This window comes from Semicossyphus pulcher, unplaced genomic scaffold, assembly GCF_022749685.1.
Source record: "Semicossyphus pulcher isolate SPU_LCO1_2020_fin unplaced genomic scaffold, fSemPul1.0.p SCAF_5, whole genome shotgun sequence".
NCBI lineage: Eukaryota > Metazoa > Chordata > Actinopteri > Labriformes > Labridae > Semicossyphus > Semicossyphus pulcher.
Window position 1 is genome coordinate 7,285,915 of NW_027211726.1, and position 12,658 is coordinate 7,298,572.

Consider the following 12,658-nt stretch of genomic DNA (forward strand, 5'->3'; position numbering starts at 1 on the left):
CCTGGGTGTGGTTTCACCTTCTTCTACCTGTCGAGTTTGGTGGTGGGATCTCAGACAAAGAGGGTGAGTCAGGCTCAGACATTTTCTGTTGACCGTCACGCCACGTTACATTTAGCTGTTTGTTGGGCTGACCCGCATGCTTCGATGCTTTAAACATTCAATCGTTGCCATGGTAACTGATGGTAAAAATCTGTATATTTCCCCCCCTTTTAACCCCCACGAAAATAAGAATTAGCTTATTGAAATAGGGACCCAACGTTAATCATTGTAGTGACTTTTAAACAAACCGCTATCTATCATATCTAAACAAGCCACTAAGGAAGGGACGGGTGAACAAGTTTCAGACGCGTGTTCTGGGATGAAAATAAATCAATGTCTTTGTCGGCATTCAAACAAGTTCATCAAGCCAGAGTACAGCAAGCTTAATCGACCCGGGCACGACACCCTAACGGTAACAAAAGGCACCGGGAATTTAACCAACATGCACTCCTATACATGATGCTCCACAGCATGATCATAAACAGTCACCTTGTTAGAAATGGAGCTCCTCCTGTCCATGGACGACGATGGAGAAACGTCCAACAGAAGACTCTACAATGAAGGAACAAACGGTCAACGTCAAAAAAGGATTCCGATCCTTTTCAGTGGTGGTGACGAAACGCTACTGTCATCTGCAGCTGGCAACTGTAGCCAAGCGTTTGCTTTGCCTGCCACATAACCCCCTACAGAGCACATTTTTAGTCATTGCTATGTCGTCATCATCGTAGCAAAGCTTTGAATACACTGGAATGATTGCTGCCGAAGCTTCAACGTCCAAAAAAAGGTAGTCGGGACAGTCCTAGCCTTTTGTATTATAATTAATTTGTCAGTTTAGTTTAATAAATAGCCCCAAAGATGCTTATGCAGTTGAGAGATTTGCCATACGAGCGTCAATTCTGCAGCCGCCCTTGGTTTCCTGATCAGATGCATTAGGATTTAAAGCTAGATGGGAAGAAGGAAATACCGACTTGAAACCATCAACTAGAACTAAGCTAAGTTGCAGGACTGCGAGAAGCTGCTGCACCTGTTTGGAGTGCGTTGGTGTGATTAGATCAGGTGTTGTTTCCTCGGTAATGTGAGAAAACAATCCTTCAACTGTTGTCATGTTCAGATTCTTTACTGTGTTAAAAAAATCCGGCCCAACCTTTCCCCAGCTCCGCCCGCCCACTTCAAACCAGAGAGAACGGCTGAGACTGAACACAAACACAGACCTCCCTCACGTCAGATGACCAGTGTGGTTCCAACTGCACTGTGGCAGATAATGTCGCGTTCGTGCCGAGCTCCGGCCAGAGAGAAAAGATGAGGCGTGGAAGAGAAAGGGTTAAAGCGGCTTGTTTCTTCTCCAGGAGCATTATTAGTGATGTAAAGGGGCTGGGACACTGCGGCAGCTTTAATTGGTGTCTGTGTTTGTTTTGCCAGGGGACTCTCCGAGACACAAAATCAAACCTGTGATAAAAAACGACACACACACGCACAGACTCCCACACATACTGCGAAAGCACCAAACAGAATCCCACACACACACACCATGAATCGCCCAGCGTCTCCAAAAACACACTCTGACAGACGGACTGACACACACTCAAACACTCCCTCAGCCTACACACACACCCCTCCTCTTCCTCCTCCTCCTCCTCTTCCATGAATGGAGTCAGTCAGAGTAACCATTCAGGGCAGCTGGCAGCAGGAAATGGAATTGGATTGCTGCAGGGGTCACTTGGGGTCAAGAGCCGGGGTGTGGCTCTGGACTCTGGGGACCAGGAAGTAGAAAAGCCTCGGCGGCGGCGCTTTACATCAGCGTCTGGCAGCCACTTATCATCAGCTGTCATAACCACTCATCACACAGAGTGGCAGAGAGCAGAAAATCTCTCTCTCCATCACACCATCCTGCAAACTGTGCTCAGTCTGCTTGGTAAATCAGGAGTAAGATCATGTCTCCAGGTCTGAAAAGCCTCTCTTGAACTATTGCCTTAAGTTAATGACTTATCCAGTAATGATTCTCCGATTGTCGCATAGCAGCGGCAGGCGGTCGCAGCTGGAGGAGGAAAAAAGGAGCGAGTATGGAGAGAGAAAAAGGGAGGAGAAGTAGAGGAGCAAGTTGGAAATAAAATCACCCTGCACATCATTTATCAGCTTTATTCATTCAGCTCAGAGGGTTTAAAACCTCCAAAATCCTGCGCAGACTGACGTCGCCGCCTTTCAAGCTGTCTGTCAGGAGGTTTTCAGAGCTGAAAGCTGAGAGGCCGACGCACCTGTAGGCTGCATTTTAACGTGGAGCTCTTTGAGGGAGAGAAAATCAACATTGTGAAGGCTTTCATTGATCAGCTTCAGCTGAACGCTTTAAACTCTGCAAAGAGGCCATCAGTGCAGACGTTAGTATTTTGGCTGAGTGTGATGTCATTTCCTGTAGTACATCCAAATCCTTAAAATCTGTAGAAACTCTGCTAAAAGGTTGTGTAAGTCAGTAAAGCATAACTTTAGTTAAAAGAAAAGAAATTGTGTGTGTCGGCCCTGTGAGAGACGATCAGTCTAGGGTGTACCCTCCCCTCTCGCCCAATGACAGCTGGGATAGGCTCTAGCCCCCCCAGTGACCATGAACAGGATAACAGCTCAATCCCACAGGATCCGTGTCTGGCGCGTTCTGTCTGTGCCGCGGTTCGAGTCTGTCAGACGGCACGAGCCCTCGCCCACAGGAAGCGTGTCTGATCCGCAGCGCTGGCCCAAGCAGCTGGATTCGCAAGATCGCAGGAGAATTGCGAAACCACGCGATAACATTAACGTTAAACAGAGCAACAAACAAACAACAGTTCAGTCATTTTTGTGCTTCTACCATGTCTGAGTTCACTATTTAATTAAAAGTGTTCTTTTTTCAAGATTTCAGCGTGTTGTTGTTATGAAAGCGGAAAAAAACGGGAGTCTGTACCGGTCGGAACATGGTGTTTTATTTTGAAATGATCGGATGCTGTATGCTGCTTTCGTGTGTTTCGCGTGCTTGAAGCGGCCTCCGTCAAAAATAGACCTGGCGCGTATCTTTAGCGGAGCGGAGAGAAGCTTCTGGGACACGCCGGAGACGGACCGCGGCGCATGCTGTGGAATCCGGGCATTGACTTGAACGCACACAGAACGGATCCTGTGGAATTTGAGGGTAAGCGGTACAGACGATGGATGGATGCTCTATGTATAATGGTATTTGAGGTAATTATAAGGTTATGCAATCAACGATATACCCCCCTCATTTTACACAGCATGCAAAGGAAAGTAAGGCATCATCAGCGTACATATATGACGTAATGACGTCAAATATGGAAGTCTTAGCTTTCACTTGCAAAAAGAATGAAGTCTCTACTTAATATAGTTTTTATTTTAGACAGACTTAAACAGGGTGCTCACAGGAGGATCATTTTCAAAGGATTAAAAGCTGAATTATCTTTGCTGAACTTGTGACAAACCTCTTTGACTCACTGCTCACTGATAAAGAGAAGTAATATGTGGTGCATTTCTACTCCTCCTCCAAACTCACACTCATTAGCTGCCAGGATTATCCTTTGTTTGCTCTGATAAAGTGAACCTCCTGCTGTAGGTTGAGCAGCGCCCACATGCTCGTGTCCCTTTTTTTTTTTTTTTTTGGTCTCTTTTCGTCCCTTTCGCCATCGTTGCCCTGGAAGAAATGCAGAAGGGACATCATAACCATAGAAACGGGGTCAGCCTGTTGCTACGGAGAGATGAGTGTGCGCTACGGCGGCTCGGTGTGTAAGGGAGATAAAGATGCTCTTCTTTTGATTCACCATGCTTAAGTAGCTGCAGCTTGTGTGGAAAGTGACACATTTCCTGTTATAGAAGTATAAAGAGGCTGTTTTTATCCACACACCTGGTTTAAGGTGCTGTCAGCGTATGCCACCCATCAGACATCATCTTCCTGTTTAGAAATGTAGAAAAAGACTTCTTCTGCAAACCTGCACTCTGTTTAGATCAAACATTAAGCAGAAAATGCTGAATAGACGGCCTGCAGTGGAGTTTCACTGTAGCAGCATTTTCAGCCATAGATTTTTTTATGCTTACAGACACACTCGACCCGGTCAGGACTCATGAGAGGAAAACACTGCACCCCTTCCTCTCCTGAAGCTTTATTGTGCTTCATCTGTTTGGTGGTGTGGGGAAGAACTAGAGCCTGATTTTGTGTTACCGCTGCTTTTTATTCAAAACAAACCACTTAAATGTAATAAAAAAACAACATAAAAAAGACATTATGGTTTTTCCCTCTTAATAACTCTCCCGAGGATATGAGGCCACTCACATTTTCAACCCCAAAAAGCCGGAAAACTTAAACTTCATTGTTTTTTTTAACTTGGTTTGTATCTTAAAATTAAGCAAGCACTTTATCAATGTAGATGTTATTCATTTAAAAATGATTATATTTCTATTTTCAATTTAAAAATAGTCTGTTACACTCACCGTGAGAGCTGCGTTCATAGCAACTTTTATATGTAGCCGTTTCAAAATCAGCTAACCAGGCCAATATTACTCACATTATAATGAGCTAAGCTAGCTGTCATTACTCACATTAAAATAAGCTAAGCTAGCTGTTTTAACTCACATTAAAATGAGCTAAGCTAGCTGTTTTAACTCACATTAAAATGAGCTACGCTAGCTGTTTTTACTCACATTAAAATGAGCTAAGCTAGCTGTTTTTACTCACATTAAAATGAGCTAAGCTAGCTGTTTTTACTCACATTAAAATTAGCTAAGCGAGCTGTTTTTACTCACATTAAAATGAGCTAAGCTAGCTGTTATCACTCACATTAAAATTAGCTAAGCTAGCTGTTTTTACTCACATAAATGAAACATTTCCACTGATGGTGAAGTAAGACAAGGTGTATCGGACCGCAAGAATCAGCTCAGCACCTGATTGAGGTTTTCTGTCTCGTCACTGTCAGAGTCTGTTGACATTTTCTTCCCCATTCACCATCTTTAAACACCGCCGTATCCCGTACTGTGTCTGTTTAATGTTTACTTCATTTGGCGTCTTCAGTTTTGTAGATATCTCTGTCGTAGCTTCAGTTTTTGCATCTTTGCAACCTTTATTGCTTTCTCTCCGTTGTTTTGTCTCTTCTTGTTTTTCCCCTGTAAACAGACTGACGTGAAATTTATTGGACTTCTTTGGGTGGATTGATATGATTACAGTTAGTCCTCCGGATTGTGTGATTAGAGCTGCATCCCAAGCAACGGTCTGTTCTGCATAGCAACAGTCTGCTATGAGGAATAACAGACCTCGGAATGCTGTAATTAACCAATCAGAATCAAGTATTTAACACAGCCGTGTAATATAAAGTGGTAAATCAGAAGCACCTTTAGGGGACAGAAGTTTTTCTCGTTAACAGAAAATCCAAAGCCTTTTTATATATTCATTAATTTGGAAATATTTTGGTATGATATAAAACATCATTTTTTAAAGACATCCTAGGTGTTTTTTTCTATTTGAATCTTATTGGTATCAATTACATTTAACTCTTCTGCCCACATACGCCCACAGTGATTTAGAAAAAACAGGACAAAATGATCTCATCAGCTCCTTCTGCAGCTCTCAACCAAACCTCAGGTGTCATGTAGGAGGGTTAAGGTCTTTGATTGCCGACAGAGTTTTGCAGTTGTCATTAAGACAGCTGAGTTGTTCTAATGAGACATTAGTATAGAACATTATGACAAGATGATTTATAAAAGATTGTCCATTGTACAGAAGTATTCCTGCTTTATATATAAAGTGCAGTATTTTTCCATGTGATGGCTTACTCTAATGTAAAAAATACTCTGATGTAAAAAATTACATTATCCGCGTCTCGTTAATTATTCACACATCAGATGTGTGAATAAATTAACGAGACGCTGGTTTAGCTCAGTTGGTAGAGCAGGCGCCCCATGGCTCGCGACCCTTTGATGCATGTCTAACCCCACTCTTTCTCCCCACATCCTGTTCATCTTCACTAACCTATCTAATAAAAGAAAAGGCCAAAATAAAAAAGTTTTAAAAAAATCTGTGAATAAATTAAGCCAAACTTTTCTGGATTCTATTTTCCACTGCAAAATAATTCCCCCTTCAATGTAGGCGGGAAATTTAGCTGATCGTCAAAGCCACATCACCTGACCTTGCTGTGACATCATCTTCAGCAGATACAAACACAAGAAGAGAAATGTGTTCACTTCATCATTTGGCCACCATTTGTATTTGTGGTAATTATTGATGGTAGTTTGGCTAACTAACTGGCTAAAAATGGGAGGGGTTTTTATGTTGTTTTTTTCCCACTGGCACTGTGGGAAGTTGCCCTACTGTGCAAAGATTGACTGGTACCTGTGGCCTCAAATTGTCTTTGAAGGGTGTCCCATGTCACTGACGATTCTCTCTGACAAATCAGTGGTCTGCAGTGTTAAGACTGTCGTGCCACGTCAGCTTGCTTGGAACACTGACCAAGATGATGCCAAATAAGGTAGCAAGTACTTTCCAATACTATTGCAAATGTGTCTGGAAAAGATGAAATATATCAAACAGTGGGAAAGAGGCATTGTAGTTGAACTTTTCAGAGGAAAATCATAAAAAGCTCATCATTAAAGTCCATATAACCTCGGGGTTCTGCTGACATAGACGGACTATTCATGACCGTGGAGGAATGTGCGATAAAAAGAATGAAATGTTTAAAACACTGTAAAAAATGACTGATTAAACTGTGAATCAAAGTGATAGAATAAGTAGGATGTTAATGTTTAAACCAGGGACGGTTTTATTCCCAAGTTTCTAAGCTGGACCAATTAGTCTTATAAAAACACTGATCCATCAAACACAGATGCATCATGGCGGGACATGTGACCAAACATCTCTCAGAGGAAAGAGTGATGCAGCCGTCTGACTGAGCAGATATTTCAGCACTTTGTGAAGGCGGGAGGGTAAATTAATCTCTCAGCAGGACAGTTCTGCTTACCTTGTCTCTGATTGATGCTGCAGTTTGTCCTGCGTGCCAGGTTTTCATATCTGAACACAAAGTACCTGAGCGAGAACACAACAGCTTTCTACAGAATACTAATTCTGTTTAAGTTGTTCTTGAAGGCTCAGCCTGGCTCCTCAGGAGGGTTGGACGTCACTCAGCGGCTCAGTGGAGGGTTTCTCAGAAGCCGGCACACAACAAAAGCCTTGGTTGGCTTTATTTGGAGAGAATCAATTGAGTGCAATCTTTGAGTATAAACCCTTCAAGAGTGTTTATATGTAACATTGATTGTGTCTATTCTTTTTGTGCCGCTGCATCAGAATCAATACTTTTATATTTCTGACTGAGGAACTCTACAAAGTCGGCAGCTTATCCGACGCAGCTCAGTACAATTACCGAGACGTTTAAGAGTGTTTCTTTTCCCTGGTGCTGTGATGTTAAACTTTAAGGGTGCCTTTTTTCAAAGAGCCACGAATTCACAATAAGTGTTGGATTTGTATTCAGTTCAAAGCCGGCAACACTTAGTTTAGAGATGTGTAACATATGCACACGCCCACAAGCACCTTCTTAAGTACCGTACGTTATGTAAGTATACATAATTTCTTGTTCTTGGGAAATGTTGTGATTGTTACTTTACAGCTGAGGCTCCAGGTGAAATGAAATTAAGATTTTTAATTCCCTTTGATGAGCTTTTAAGAATATGCTGCATTGTTACACATTTACCTCAGCAGTAAAGGAAGAGTTAAAGAGCTCTACCTTCAGTAATTACAACCGTAAAATGCTGCCGGCGGCTCTGTGTTTTAGGGTTGTACATCTCTCCATCTGTAGGTCCGTCCGGTTGTCCCATTCTGGTTCATTTGAACACCATGAGGGAATTTCTGCCAACTTTGCTCTAACGTCCATCTGGACTCAATGAAAGACTGGTTGGATTTCAAAGGTCAAAGGTCATAGCAGTCTCACAAAACAAACTTTAGGACGTAACCGAGGAATACATAGTCTTATTTAAAAATGTTAAACACTTTATCAGACACTTGCTTTTTGTGCTAGAAAGTGTATTCTTTTGAATTGGATCACAGATAAAGCTCCATCTAAGGCTCAGTGGCAAAGGGTTGTATTTGAATATGTTGTGTTGGACCATTTGACATGTAAACTTCACAGCAATGATGATGCCTTTCGTAAAACATGGGAACCCTTTCTGTCATATGTTGGTCTGAATGTTTCCACCATTCTCACAAGAGGGTTTGTATCATAGCTCAGAATGCTGTATGGATTTGAATATGTATGTGAGCCAAATATTTGTCTTGTTTTTGTTTTTTGTTTTGTTTTGTGTTGTATTACCTGTTGGAAAACTAATAAACATATATGTAAAAAAAAAAAAAAAAAAATGTTAAACAAATGTCCCCATGACATATAATGCTGCAGTAATGACTATTTTACCCAAAAGGTCAAAGGTCAGCTTCACTGTGACTTTGCAATCTCCTGAAGAAGCGCTTTTCTGGCTAACTAACCAACACCTTACTGTATGTCAGTGAGGGGAGATTGTAATCGTATTTCAATATTCACCGTCCGCATTTAGTCAGATACTCGAAGGCAAAATGGGAACCAATCGGCTATCGTCAGATTTAGTGATGAGGACATCCATGCCAAGATTTCTTTGACCATACAGACTTGAGTCAGATTTGAGAGACGACATCCACGACCTGATTCTTATCTACATTCATATGCATGTGACACGACTCAACGCACACTGCTTTTACTGTAAATGCTGAAAAACTATCTACCTCATGTCATCTGTAACATAATTATATATATTTCATATTATTTCAGCATCCTTTGCACTCTTCATCATTGCACTATTGTCTCTCATAGCTTGTACATATTAGTTTAATATCTAATGTTTAATACTTGTACATAGAGAGTGAAGTTAAACCGGAGTCACATTCCTTGTATGAGTACATACCTGGCCAATAAAGCTGATTGTGATAGAAAGCTTAACAAGAAGCTCTGTGGTTGTCACATGACGACCGAAGAGTTCTGGTATTCATTAAAGCCAATTCCCTTCACCTCTCTCTCTCTCTCTCTCCACATGGACAGTCTTTACACAAGGTTTTTACCTGTTACTGAGTATTTCTTTAAAGTTTGGTATTGCTACTTTCACTTTTACTGAGTGCTTTCTCCTCGACTACATAATGAGATATTCATGTCAGAGGTTTCTCACATTTCTGTTAGCATTCCTGTCGCTGCCAGTGTTTTGGGGAGGGGGCAGATTTTTTAAGGAAGGCAATACTTCATCTTGTGGTGAGTAAATATGTTTCTTTGTTGTTCAGGTAAACCAGTCTTTTACAAGCAGTAGAAGAAACACTACAGAATATTTTCTTGTTTTTTCTTAACAGGCTGAAAGACGTTTGATGAACAATGCAGCTCTGTTGAGTGCAGGATGCTTTACCTGACACAGAAGGTTGCCAGTGACTCATGGTGACAAAATAAATGACACAATATATACACACACATATATATGACACATATATATATACAGTTCCTTGTTTTTTCAAACACTACTTTGAATAAACTGTACATTTTACATTGTTAGTGTGGCTGCATGCAGGCAGGCACGGCAGCCTCTTTTAATAAAGACTCAATGAAGCGTTCGGTTAGAAGCGGTTAGAAATCCAGAAACCAAACAGAGAAAACAATGATCCTTTATTCTCCTTCATTATGTACACCCAACCCTCATGTTGCTCTCCAGGGTGCTTTATGCCTCCTGCCATTCAAACCAGATCAAACTGAAGTGATTCACATCTGCATCAGGAACACACATAAGGCAAATGATGCAAAAATACACGTGCATACAGAAACTACTCTTTGTGTTTGCTCATTTACTGAGGAAAATAACGAGCCTGCAAACAGAGGGGGGAACTTCACAGAGCTTGTTGACTCCCAGGTTCCTGCCTTTTTTATCTCTTGTTATGCAGATGACAACACTGTGTCCCTCTTTGCTCATATGTACATCCTCCTGCAGCATAACTGCAAATATTGATGTTTTATTTCAACCCAATCTGCATGCATTTCTCCTCTGCATATATTAGTAACCTTCATGAAGATTTCTATCACGTTTTCTGGCTAATAGGTAAGTAGAGTTAGTATTTTATCTCAGAGATGTCGACAAGCTGTAATTAGATTTTTTTGCCTCCTGTAGTTTATGCTTACACGGAGAAATCAAACGTTTACGAAGGGGTTTATTTTACGCTCCTTAAAGGTGATTTTTTTTACACACTCACTCTGCCCTGTAAATAGAGACACAAAATGTGAGTTCTAAAAACACCATCACATAAAAATCTATACAACTCTAGGCTATACTCGGAAAAGGACACACATGGGATTCACTGGATATTGATCTTTTTAAATGTTGGAAAATAACTCAAAGGATCTCAGGGGGTTGTGATTCTGTAAAAAGGCAAAAAGCTTCACACAACACAGAGAAAGAGGGCTTATAAAGTGTGAAGCGTAAGCCATTACTTTTAAAAAGCTACAGCCCGCGTTCACTAATAGCACCATTACAACCGTCATTGAGCACTTGTGGCTTTCATTGGGATCTAAAAACATCTGCACACTGCAACCTTGATGTGTTAACTTTACACAGAGAAAGAAGCTGAAGCAAGACTTGGGTGTGAAGAGGTCTTTGTACATGGTTTGTATTTGGCAGAAAGTAAAATGAGAATGATCAATGTTTAATATGAACAAGGTATGATGGGAAAGTTGTTGCTCATAGTTAGAAGATCATATATACTGTAAATATTAACAAGCTCTGCAGATCTGTGTAGTTCCACAGATAATTTGTTGTTTCGGTCTACTATATTGGCTTACTCTCACTAGTTTCATCAGCCTAATTTTCAGCCACAGCCATCAGCAGTTTTGTAAAAAAAAAAAAAAAAAGTGAAATGACCACTACCTCTTAACGCCGTGTCACATGGTAACGTTAACGTTGCAAATGTCGGATGCAAGAAGGAGAATTAGCAGGTCTTAATAAAATGTGACTAATGTTGTGAAATAGTCCAAATTAGGTCAAGTTTAGTCACCAAAATAACAAGATTTTTAAAAAAGACCTTCTTTTGAGACAAACAATTTGTACTTATGTCACAAGCATTACGTTATGTTCTTTTAAGTTACATTACTTTGCTTAATGTTATGTTACTTTAATTTATGTTACCTTCTATTCAAAATATTGCGCTGTTATGTTGTTATGTAATGCTGTTACGTTATGCTGTTACGCTGTTACGTTACATTATGCTGTTAAATTATGCTGTTACGTTGTTACATTATGCTGTTAAATTATGCTGTTACGCTGTTACATTATGCTGTTAAATTATGCTGTTACGTTGTTACGTTACGTTATGCTGTTACGTTACGCTGTTACGTTACGCTGTAACATGATGCTGTTATGCTGTTACATTACGCTGTTACGTTGTTATGTTACGTTATGCTGTTACATTAGACTGTTACGTTAGGCTGTTACGTTACGTGATGCTCTTACGCTGTTACGTTACGCTGAGTTGCATAATGCGGTTACATAACGCTTTGTTATGATACACTGTTACGCTACATAAAATTATGGTGTGAGATATTGCGTTACACTGTGTTGTTACATTACATTATGTCACGAGATGTTGCGTTAAATTACACTATGTTACATTACACTAGTGCTATGTTACACTGTGTTGTGTTACGCTGTGTTATGTGACATTAAACTACAATATGTTATGCTTTATTAAGTTATGTAAGGCTATAGGATATTTCTTCCAGGAGTTGGGGGAGACCAAATCAGAGCTAAAATAACTTGTTGGACTTTGTCATGTAGCCTGAAGTACGAGTCAGTGATGAATGCTTATGTGGACGTCTTAGCTGTTTGCCATCCTGCCTGGCATGTCAACTTTATAAAGTTGTCTACTGTTATGTTTGAGGTTTAAGCCATGCATACTACTGCTTTAAAGCATGTGTATGTTTTCTCTGAACTTAGTTATAAGGGCATAAAACTACTAATAAGCAAATCCATTTTATAATTAAATGCATATTTGATAGTACAGTATACTATGAAGCTGCCACTTAGAGTGACTCTATTTATTCACAGCCAAGGCCACAATTTAATAGGCTTTTTCCCATTTTCAGTTTACACTTTCCTTCACCTTGTAAACATAATAACAAGCCTTCAAGTAAGGAGAAAGTTGAGTTGTGTGTGTGAGTGTGTTTGGTGTTGGTGTGCGGGTAAACTCATCAGGCTGCTGGAGTGTTTGGGATCAAAGCTGCGAGCACTTGTTTTCCCACTCCAGAAACACTCGGCTTTACAGATAAATTACTAAGAAGATGACAAAGTGTCTGAACTCCAGACTCAACTCGCTCTGTGAGCGTGTGCAGAGAAGTCAAGCAGCTCAGTTCATTTTATTCAGCTTAGAATATGCGGGGGCAAAAAGTCGTGGCCGAGGGCAAATAAAAACATGTCAGCTGGGTCTTTTCTTTCTTGACATTCAATTACTTTTTTTTGTTTTTTTCTCTCTATTTGCGCTTCTGTAGCTTAATATAGAAAGTCAGCCAGCTAAAACCATTTTAACGTTTGGTATCATAGCACTCTGTTTCAAACAAACCAATCATGATAG